The 11060-nt window shown below is 36.3% G+C and overlaps 1 pseudogene; it reads right to left on the bottom strand.

Moving 5' to 3' along the window:
* Positions 1-1043: 1043 nt before the first annotated feature.
* Positions 1044-11060, bottom strand: part of LOC118630220 — a 31801-nt pseudogene continuing 21784 nt past the window's right edge.

The following is an 11060-nucleotide window of genomic DNA, read 5'->3' as shown; positions in this document are numbered from 1 at the left end:
GTTGAGTGCTTATCTACATAAACATCTTCAAGCCACTACTCCATCATTCCCCCCAAACCAACAGAGTTTAATTGAATAGACAATCAGAGGCAAATGCTTTACATTTATGAGATTTGCCAGGTTTAAATAATATCATTTAATTTTTAGCTATTCCAAGTAACACAGTGGTGGACTTAGTCTACTTACACACTTCTCCCCCTTTTATTGTCATTTTTAATATGATTTATACTTTTCAAACATATATTTTTTTTCATTTTATGACTTAACTGATTGCTTTTATCTTAGATGGGACTTAAACATATTACATCTCAGCACCCCTTCTTTTCCTATCATAATTTAGTTAATTGAATCCTATCTTTTAATAGTATTCTTGAAAAAGGCAGGTATGAGTAATGTTTTCTGAGTTCTTGAGTTCTTTTTTGAGAGGGGTAAATATTATTTATTGGAAAACAAATGTACAACTTGGAATGGATTTTAAACGAATTCTGCCACAAGTAGATTTTCTTTAAGTGGCTAAACAAAGTTTAAAAAGCAAGTAACAATAAAATAAAATGTCTTCAGTACAGGACCAGCAGAACAAAACATAGTGTATGAGTACCTGGATAATACACTGTTTTGCAACAGTGCAACTAGTAAGTATGTATTGTTGACTATCCATAGTCCATACAGAGTTACAACTCCACACTTCAACGGCAGTATGCTGACAGTTTCTAAAGATAAGTATTTAAAAAAAGGCATAATCCAGATGTTTCCTCATTTGACCAACTTCATCTAAATTTGGATGTGCAGAAGGGCTTAGATATATCCAGAATAAGCCACATACAACATATTACGTGATCAAGTTTTTACAATAAGTTTTCAGAACAGTGACAGTAAGATAAGGGAAGAAATCCTAGAGGAATAAAGTCCTAATTACTATACATGCATATTTTTTGACAGTAGAGAAAATCTTTTGCAGATAAGTTACAAACAAAGAAAAGGCAAATAACTAATTTTTACAACTTATTTTGTACAAGTAATTAAACACATTCTGTACAATGTCTTCACTTTGCCGTCATTGTCTGTACAAACTTTTCATTGTTTACTTGGCCATAACCATCGATATCTGCTTCCCTGATCATTTCATCAACCTCTTCATCTGTTAACTTCTCTCCAAGGTTTGTCAACAAATGACGAAGCTCTGATGCCCTAATATAGCCATTGACATCCTTATCAAACACATGGAGCGCTTCTCAAATTTATTCTTCACTGTCTGTATCTTCATTTTTTCTTGCCATCATTTTCAGAAATTTCGGGAAGTCAATTGTACCATTACCATCAGCATCTAATCCTTTAACCATGTCTTGTAACACTGCTTCTATGGGATTCTGCCCAGGAGACATCATTACAGTTCCTAATTCCTTTGTTGTTATAGTTCCATCATAATCCTTGGCAAATAGTGAAAAAGTTTCTTTGAATTCTACAGTCTGCCCGTCCGTCAGTTGGTCAGCTATGCTGCAAGCTCCACCAGCCTCCAACACAGGACCACACAACCACTCAGCTGGCTCATTCCACTAGGATTCTGTTCCTTGAGATATTGCATATATGTCTTGAAAAATCATATTTGTCTATAGCCTTTATACTTGAAGGATGGTATAGCTAGGTATAAAAGCTTGACTCTTAAGAACAGGAAGAAGACAGGGATGCCCACTTTCACCACTCTTATTTACCACAGTACTGGAAGTCTTAGCACAGCAAATAGACATGAAGAAAAAATAAGAGATCCAAATTGGAAAGGAGAAAGTAAAACTGTCATTATTTGCAGATGACATTATATTGTACATAGAAAACCCTAAAGACCTCATCAAAAATCTACTAGATTTAATAAACAAATTTGGCAAAGTAGCAGGATACAAAGTTAACATCAAGAAATCAACGGCATTCTTATACACCAAAAATGAACTCACAGAAAGAGAAACTAAAATAAATAAATAAATAAATAAATAAATAAATAAATAAATAAATAAATAAATAAAAAAAAATCCCATTTACCATTGTAGCAAAAAAATTAAGATACCAAGGAATAAACTTAACCAAAGAAGTAAAGGACCTATTTGCAGAAAACTACAGGACATTGAAAAAAGAAATAGAGAAAGATATAAAAAAATGGAAGCAGGTACCTTGTTCATGGATTGGAGGAATTAACATAATTAAAATGTCCATACTACTCAAAACCATCTATAGATTCAAGGCAATCCCCATTAAAATACCAATGACATAGTTCACAGAACTAGAACAAATACTTCAAAAGTTCATATGGAACCAAAAAAAGACCTCGAATAGCCACAGCAATCTTGAAAAAGAATAACAAAGTAGGAGGAATCACAATACTAGATATCAGATTATACTACAAAACCATTATAATCAAAACAGCCTGGTACTGGCACAAGAACAGGCATATAGATCAATGGAACAGAGTACAGAACCCAGAAACTGACCCAAAACATTATGCTCAATTAATATTTGACAAAGGTGGCAAGAGCATACAATGGAGTGAATTGGACAGCTACATGCAAAAAAATGACACTAGACCATCAACTTACACCATACACAAGAGTAAAGTCAAAACAGATAAAGTACTTAAATTTGACTAGCGAATCCATAAAAATCCTAGAAAAAAATGCAGGCAACAAAATTTCAGACATCACATGCAGCAGAATTTTCACTGATCCAATGCCTAAGGAAAGAGACACAAAGGAAAAAATGAGTACACGGGACTACATCAAACTAAAAAGCTTCTGCACAGCAAAAGAAACAAGTATTACAATGGAAAGTGAACCCACTGTATGGGAGAGCATAATCGTCACTGATACATTAGAGAAGGGGTAAATTTCCAAAATATATAGAGTGCTCATACAACTCAACAAAAGGAAGACAAAGAACCCAATTTAAAAATGGGCAGAGCAGGTCAGTAGACACCTCTCCAAACAGGACATACAAATGGCCAAGAGACATATGAAGAAATGCTCAACATCACCAATCATCAGAGAGATGCAAATTAAAACAGATATGAGGTATGACCTCACTCCTGCCAGAATGGCTGTAATCAACAAATCATCAAACAACCAGTGCTGGTGAGGGTGTGGAGAAAAGGGGACTCTAGGACACTGCTGGTGGGAATGCAGACTGACTGGTGCAGCCACTATGGAAAACAATATGGTGTTTCTTCAAAAAATTAAAAATTGAACTGCCATTTGACCCAGTGATCCCACTTCTGGGAATATATCCTAAGAAGGCTGAAACACCAATCAGAAAGAATATATGTACCCCCATGTTCAGTCTCTGAGATCTGGAAACAGCCCAAGTGTCCATCAATAGATGAGTGGTCAAAAGGTACATATACACAATGGAACATTACACAGCTATAAGAAAGAAAGATCTCATATCCTTTGACATGAAGGGACCTAGAGAGTATTATTCTAAGCAAAATAAGCCAATCAAAGAAAGTCAGATACCACATGATCTCACTAATTTGTGGAATATAGTGAACAAAATAAGTGGCATAGACCCAGAGACATAGAAAGGAGTACAGGTCAGACTGACAGACCTCAGAGTAGCGGGGTGGGGGGAATGGATGAGATAAACCAAAGAACTTATATGCATGTATGAGTAACCAATGGGCATAGATAATAATGGTAGGGAGGTGGGGGTGGGATCAGGAGGAAGGTGTCTAGGGGGGAAAAAGGAGAAACATCTGTAACAAAAATAAATTAATAAATAATAATAATAATAATAAAGGCTGACTCATACTTTCTTTTCTTCAGTCATTTCCTCTCTTTCCTTGGATTTTTTTTTTCCCCACTGTCTTTTGGTAGATAATTTCAGGGGAAGTTTGATATTAGCTTTATTTTCTTCTTATAATTATCTCAATGTTTCTTCCTGCTGCCCCCAAATTCTCTATCTTTAAAATGAAACAATTGTATTTAGGTTCTGTCTCAATAATGACCATTCTGTGTTATAGTGTACCTCCTCTCTGGGTTATAGTTTGCTCTTTAAGAGTTAGATTCAGGTCTTCTGCTGTTAAAGAAGGTTTTCTTGAATTATATTTTAAAATGCTGGTTCTCTTCCATTATTCTGGTTTTCTTTGGGGTTCCAATTATGCAAATATTAGATCTATTTTGCCTGTCTTTTGTGTATCATATTCTCTTCAATCTTTTTATGTCTTTATTTCTGTTTGCTTTATTTCCTTTTCTCATGTACATCTTTTATTGTGCTTTCTATGGTGTCACAATGTTTTGTGACCCTGTAATTTAGTTTTATTCCTAAAATAATTCTCTTTTTCTTACATGTTTTTCCTGAGTTTTATCATGTTCCACTTTACTGCCATATGTCTAGAAAACTAGCTTCTTTAACTAGTCACCTCTCCCTGAGTCCTGACATTTCCTTCATGGTTGTAACTGCTTCTTTAATCATAGTGAAAGGTTGTGTTGTTATCTTTTTGAGGCAACATTTTTTTTCTGGAGATTTTTTTTTCAAATAAAGAATTTTTGTTGCTATTTGCTATTTTTATGGTATTTTTTTAAAGATTATTAATTTTCTAGGGCTGCCATAAAAATGTACCACAAGTGGAGGGTTTGGAAGAACAGATATTTATTGTCTCATAGTTCTGGAGCCTAAAAGTCCAGAATCAAAATGTCAGCATGGCCATGTCCCCTCTGAAACCCGTGGGGGAGAATCCTTCGCTCCTGCTGTTGGACAGCAACCTCTGGCATTCCTTAACGTGCGGCTAAGGGCCTTCAATCCTTCTCCATTGTCACGGGCCATTCTCCCCTTGTGTCTCCTCTTTTCTTATAAGGACACGAGTCACATTAAATTACGTATAAACCCTCCACCAATATGACCTCATCTTAACTAGTTACATCTGCAATGACCTTATTTCCAAATAAAGTCATGCTCTGAGAGTCTGAAGTTTAGGATTTCAATATCTTTTCAACATCCTTTGGTTGGGGGTGGGGTGGCACAATTCAATAGCAGGACACTGGGTTTTTGGTTGTGGTTTTTGATACTCAGGTCTTAATGAATCAAATTTTATAAACAAGACAGCAGCAGGAGCCTTTAGGGATGGAGAAGAAATTTTCCAGGAGAGTGAGGCTAAAGAGGACGATTGTTCGATTATAATTCGACCCCTCTGTGCAGCCAGCCAGGCCTCTCCTGTCTCTCAGTCCTAGCCTTGGACCACTGTTTTTTCCTACTAAACACTGCTACTAAGAACACAGGCTTCGTCTTTCAAAGTGTCCTCTTGTCTTCTGAAAGATGGTGGTATACCTCTGCCAATGCCAGGATCTCTAGGACCTTCGGTACCTCATGTCCCAGAAGCCACAGTGATTGTACTCCACGAGAAACCAGCACTTTCTGCTTAAGGAGGGGCTTTCCTTTCCAGGAGTTAGAGCATGCTGGTCATCGCTAAGATCTGCCCCCTCTAGCCCACCTTCATCCTTCCTGCTTTTCCCTATCAGTCTGCTGTACTTTCCAGGAAGGTTGCTGGACTTACTTGTTTTTTCCTCCCACACAAAGAATTTGGGGTTTTGAAGTGTTCCCTGTCTGCTAGTTTCATTGAAGATATAGCTGGTAGGCTTTTCCTGCCTACTCTTCTGGTGGTTCTGTCGGTTTTCCTAGAGGAGAAGAAAGTAGAGCTGAGACGAGGTTGCTATCAAGTTCCGACTGGAACAGGAAGCTCTTGAACTCCTTTCTACCAGGGTGAGCTACACTTGCTCTCTTCCTCCTCATTCCCACCCTCCTCCTGCTCTTCCTCTGTGGCCTTCTTCTTCTGTTTTCCTTTTTCTCTTGTGAAAGAAACAGACTTAAATTGTTTTAGATCAGCATGGTCTAATAAACACTTCTGTAATAATGGAAATGTTCCTTATCTGTGCTGTTGACTGTGGTAGACGGGGCTAGTTAGCACTTGTATGTGACTTGAATTGAGAAACTGAATTTATAATTTTCTTTAAATTAACTTAAATTTAAATAACCACCTATGGCTAGTGAACAGTGCAGTTTTAGACAACGCAGAGGAGGTAGGAGTGAGAAGGAAAAGATGGGAAAAGGGAAAGACACTATGATGCATGGAGTGGTGGAATTAAAAAGAAATAAAGATATCGTCTTGGAATTTTATTGGATTTTTCTATCTAGTACATGATGTAAAATCTCCTTCCTTTTCCCTTTCCAAATTGAATGTAAAATTTCTGCTTCTTACTAATAATTTTTGTAAATATTTTTCTTTTGGAGAATGTAGAGAAACACCGAGTTATGCTCCAAAGTTGCTGTGAGGTCATGCTTTTGGGCCTGGTCATACTTGTGCTATAATATTGCCTTGTTGTTATGATTAAAAAATTTTTATTATTTCCTTGGGAACAGGATCCTTGCAAGAGGGAAGGCATAGATTGACCACTAAATTAAAGTTTTCAGAGTTTGGGTGAGGGCTTGCACCAATAAAATATACAACCGCAGAGAGGGCTGAAAATCCTTTGTACTATTGAACACAAGAATTACATTACATGGGAGAAACAGAAATCAGAATACAGCAGTTACCTCCTAAATCATAGAAGTTTGGAAAATAAATTTTTTCAAGTTTATGTGCACAGATAGGTATTGCCATGATTGTTATTTGAGCATTTTGGATAGAGAACTAATATGTAGAACTCTATACATATTATAGTATCTACATGATAATCTTTTCTTCCCCTTTTGGTCACAAATAACAGGGGAAACATTACAGTGAGTAATGAGTTCATTAGAAAATCAAAATTTTAAAATAGTCTAAAATATCTCATTGCAGATAGAAATAGCACCCAAGTTAAATACCTACCAAATACAATGTGGTACAACTATTGGTTCATGTACAACATGATCCATTTCATCAAATCTCGAAAACTCCCACACCAGCCATGTGTTTCTTGCCTGTTTTCTTACATGCAGGTCTTCATTTGCCAAGGTACAGCATCAGCTTACAGTCATTGCTGCTAACAACAGAATGACCCCAATGTAGACTCTACTATACATGGTAGGTCAGCACTGCTTTGGTTTATACTAGACTGACATTGTGCTTATGCTACCATTCACATTTGCAAACAAAATTACACACATATCAAACACAGCTTCTATTTTCCAACACTTGATGGTAATTTAATTGTTTTCCATTTAAAATATCTCAGCATGTACTCACACCTATACCTGAATCAAAATATATAGCATTTTATGAGATTTTAGCAGTTTCATCAGCAATTTATGCCTTGTGGAATATTTTTCCTCACCCTTGATTTACTGGGACCTCTACCTTGTTTCTATGGCAATGCCTTCAGTTATTATTACAGCTTCACGTGTTCTGAAAAAAATTCATCTGTTCACACCTAGAGAAGTGCAGAAGAAAAATGACTGCTATAAACTCTAGTCACCCTCAGGCCCCTGACTTACCAACAGATAAACCCCCTGGCTTTCATCAGCCACATGTGGTTATCAAGGATCATTCAGCCAGTAAGGTATTCCTCACCTAGCTGATCTAGTGGGAAGATTTATAAATGACAGACATCTTTACAATAGTTCCAGATTGTGTGTAAACAGATCACAAACCAAGCTTCATATCAGTTTCATACAGGTAAATGGTATTAAAGATCTCTTGATTCTGTTTGATAAACTGGTTCTAAATATTTTAATTCATTTAAACTATACTGAAAATCCCTGCTCTGAAGCTTGTAACCACTGAGTTTATATATTACAAATCCACAGGTATCAGAAGCCCAAGCTCCTTCAGAAGAAGAGGGAAACAACTAGGATACACAACATTCATGAGGTTTGGACTTCATTTTTCAAATAAATTGATAGTCAAGTAATGCTCCCCAAATTGACATAAAATAAAGCTCATTAATAACACACCATTGATTTGGACTTCCTTTATTTTTAAAATTTTTTTCCTTATTGATTTTTAGATAGTGGAAGTGAGAGAGAGAGAGAGATAGAAACAATGAGAGAGGACATTGATTGGTTGCCTCCTGCATGCCCCCCACTGGGGATCAGGCCCATGACCTGGGCATGTGCCCTGACTGGGAATCGAACTGGTGACCTCTTGGTGCACGTTCAACCACTGAGCCACACTGGCTGGACTGATGTGGACTTTTAAAATAATTTATTTAGAATTTAAAACATATTTGCACATTCTGGGAGATAAATGTTGACTAAATAAAAGGAAGAAAATGTGATATTGCAGAGTTGTTAAAAATTGTAAGGAAAACGATTTCAAAAATAATTAATGCATAAATTGCAATAAACTTTTACCTTTATTGGAGCAGTCTGGTATACCTCTAAAAGCAAGGTACATTTTATATTCCTTTTCTAGATCCATAGCTTTGATGTTTCTCAGTACATTGACTTTTCCCTCTCCACCTCTTCCTATTGTTTTCGCTTCTAATTTTTTTTCCCAGACAAGCTTATTGAAAGTCGAGCTTACCCCTCATACTTCCCAATCATTTCTTTTATTATTTATTTATTTATTTATTTATTTATTTATTGATTGATTGGTACATGCCCCTAGCCACTAGGGCCCAGTGGGAACTGAACCTGGGACTCTCTGGTCCACAGGCCGATGCTCCAACTGCTGAGCCAAAGCGGCCAGGGGCCCCATTCATTTCTTAACTCACTGCAATGTAGCCTCATCTTTCTTTCTTTCTTTTTAGTTCTTGGTCAAAATTAATGTATGCACTTAAGACTTGATATTGACTGGACCTCTCTACTGCCTCTCACACAGCTGACCAATTTCTCTTTAAACTTTTGCTTTCAGGAGCCCTAATTCTTCTGTTTAAATCCTTTATTCAATTTTCATTATCTTTATTGAAAGGTCCAAAGTTGTTAGCCCTTCTTAGAGAAGGCCATCATATTCAAGCTCTTGATTCTCTCTTCAGTCTCATTCTCTGTCACTCTCACTAACACTCCCTTATCCTGTCTCCACACTAAGAACCCACCACACTGAGGCCACACTGAGTCTTTTCATTCTTTGAACTTATCATGTCCTTTGCTAACTACATTTTCCTTCCTGGGACACTTTCTTTAATCCTCACTGACCTATGTTTCTTTAATCCTGTGCTTAGCCATCATTTCTTGCAGAAAGTCTTTTCTGATATCCAAGCCCTAATTAGTGGCCCTCTCTATGTGGGACCAGGCATTTCCTCTGCCATGGCCCTTATCAACATGAACTGTAATTGCTTCTTCTATTTTCTTGGCAATTTTTGATACGGTATCAAAGAAGGACATCCGCAATTATCTAAAAAATTTCTTTAAGTACTTCTGCCTTCTCCAGCTACATATCTATGTTAGACCAACATTTCTTCATATGCTTCAAGCAACATAACATATCACAGTAGACTAAATATAAAAGCTGCCGTCTTTGATACATGAAAGTCTACTATTATTTATTAAGCCAGATAGATTTTCAAAAAATGTAAAATGGTGCCACTCTTCTAAATTTTTTTTTGTTTTGGAAAATGTAGCTATTATTATAAACATACTTGTTATAATGCATTCAATTTATTGTTATTTTAAAATAAATTATTAAATTTATATTTAAATGTCCTCAGTTTTCATTTATAATAGTATAAATATTGATGGATATAACTCACAGAGTCCTTTGAGGTCTTTAATAATTTTAAAGCTGTTTTAGGATTCTGAAACAAAAAATTTGAAAACTGATGTTATGGATCTGTTTGAGAAAACTAACAACAGTACTGAGCCTTCTCCTCTGGGAATAAGCCATCCCTCTATATTTAGATCTTCTTTAATATCTCTCAGCATTATTTTATCGTTTTTAATGTAGGGGTCTTGCAACATTTATTAAATTTTATTTCATTTTAGTTTTTGTTGCTATTATAAAAGAATAATTTTTTTTATTTCCCTTTTCCCATTGTTTCCTGTTAGAATATAGAAATACAAATGACCTTTGTTATCAATTTCGTATTCTGTGACCTTGCTAAATTCACTTATTAGTTCTAGTCATCTTTTGGGGATTCCTTAAGCTTTTCAATGCAAATAATCATGTATCTACATATAAGACAGTTATACTTCTTGTTTTCTAGTTGTCATGCCTTTCATGTCTTTCACCTGTCTTGCTGCGGTGGCTATGTTCACAAGAAACATGTTGGACCGAAGTAGAGAGAACAGACACCCATGCACCAAGAGGTCGCCAGTTCAATTACCCGTCAGTGCACACGCCCAGGTTGTGAGCCCAATTCCTAGTGCGGGGCATGCAGGAGGAGGCCAATCAATGTTCTCTCTCATTAATGTCTCTATCTCTCTCCCTCTCCCTTCCTCTCTCTCTAAAATAAATAAAGAAAAATTACTTAAAAAAAAGAATATTCTTCCAATAGTTTGTGGTCTTTATGTTTTCTGATAACTCAACCATCATTTTGTTGTTGTTGTTTTCCCCTGTAAGTTATTTTTCTGGCTACTTTCAATACTTTTTGTATTAGTTTTCAACAAGTCTATGATGTGGTTTGTATTAGTCAAGGTTCTTCAGAGAAACAGAACCAATAGAAGGTATTGTATATATGAAAGAGGATTTATTATGAGAATTTGGCCATGTGATTATGGAAGTTGAGCTGTCCCATGATCTGCTGTCTGCAAGCTGAAGACTCAGGAAAGCCAGTGGTATAAATTCAGTCGGATTCTGAAGGTTTGAGAATCAGGGTAATGGGTGGTGTAAGTCCCATCCCTAAGGCAGGAAAAAACTAAAGTCTCAGCTCAAACAGCTCAAGTAGGCAGTCAGGAGGAAAAAGGGATGAATTCTCCTTTTCTCTGCTTTTTGTTCTATTCCAGACCTCAAGGGATTGGATAAATTACACACATTTGGGAGGACAATTTATTTTGTTAAGTCCACCAATTCAAATACTAATCTTACCTAGAAATACCCTCACAGACACACCCCAAATTAATGTTTAATCTGGGCACCTGTGGTACATAGTCAAATTGACATGTAAAATTAACCATCCCATAAATAATTGTTGTTTTCTTTGTTATTAACTTGCTTGGGGTTTACTGAC

This window comes from Molossus molossus, unplaced genomic scaffold (genome assembly GCF_014108415.1).
Source record: "Molossus molossus isolate mMolMol1 unplaced genomic scaffold, mMolMol1.p scaffold_m16_p_1, whole genome shotgun sequence".
Lineage (NCBI taxonomy): Eukaryota > Metazoa > Chordata > Mammalia > Chiroptera > Molossidae > Molossus > Molossus molossus.
Note: the sequence above shows the minus strand (reverse complement) of the source record. Positions and strands in the feature narration are given on the sequence as shown.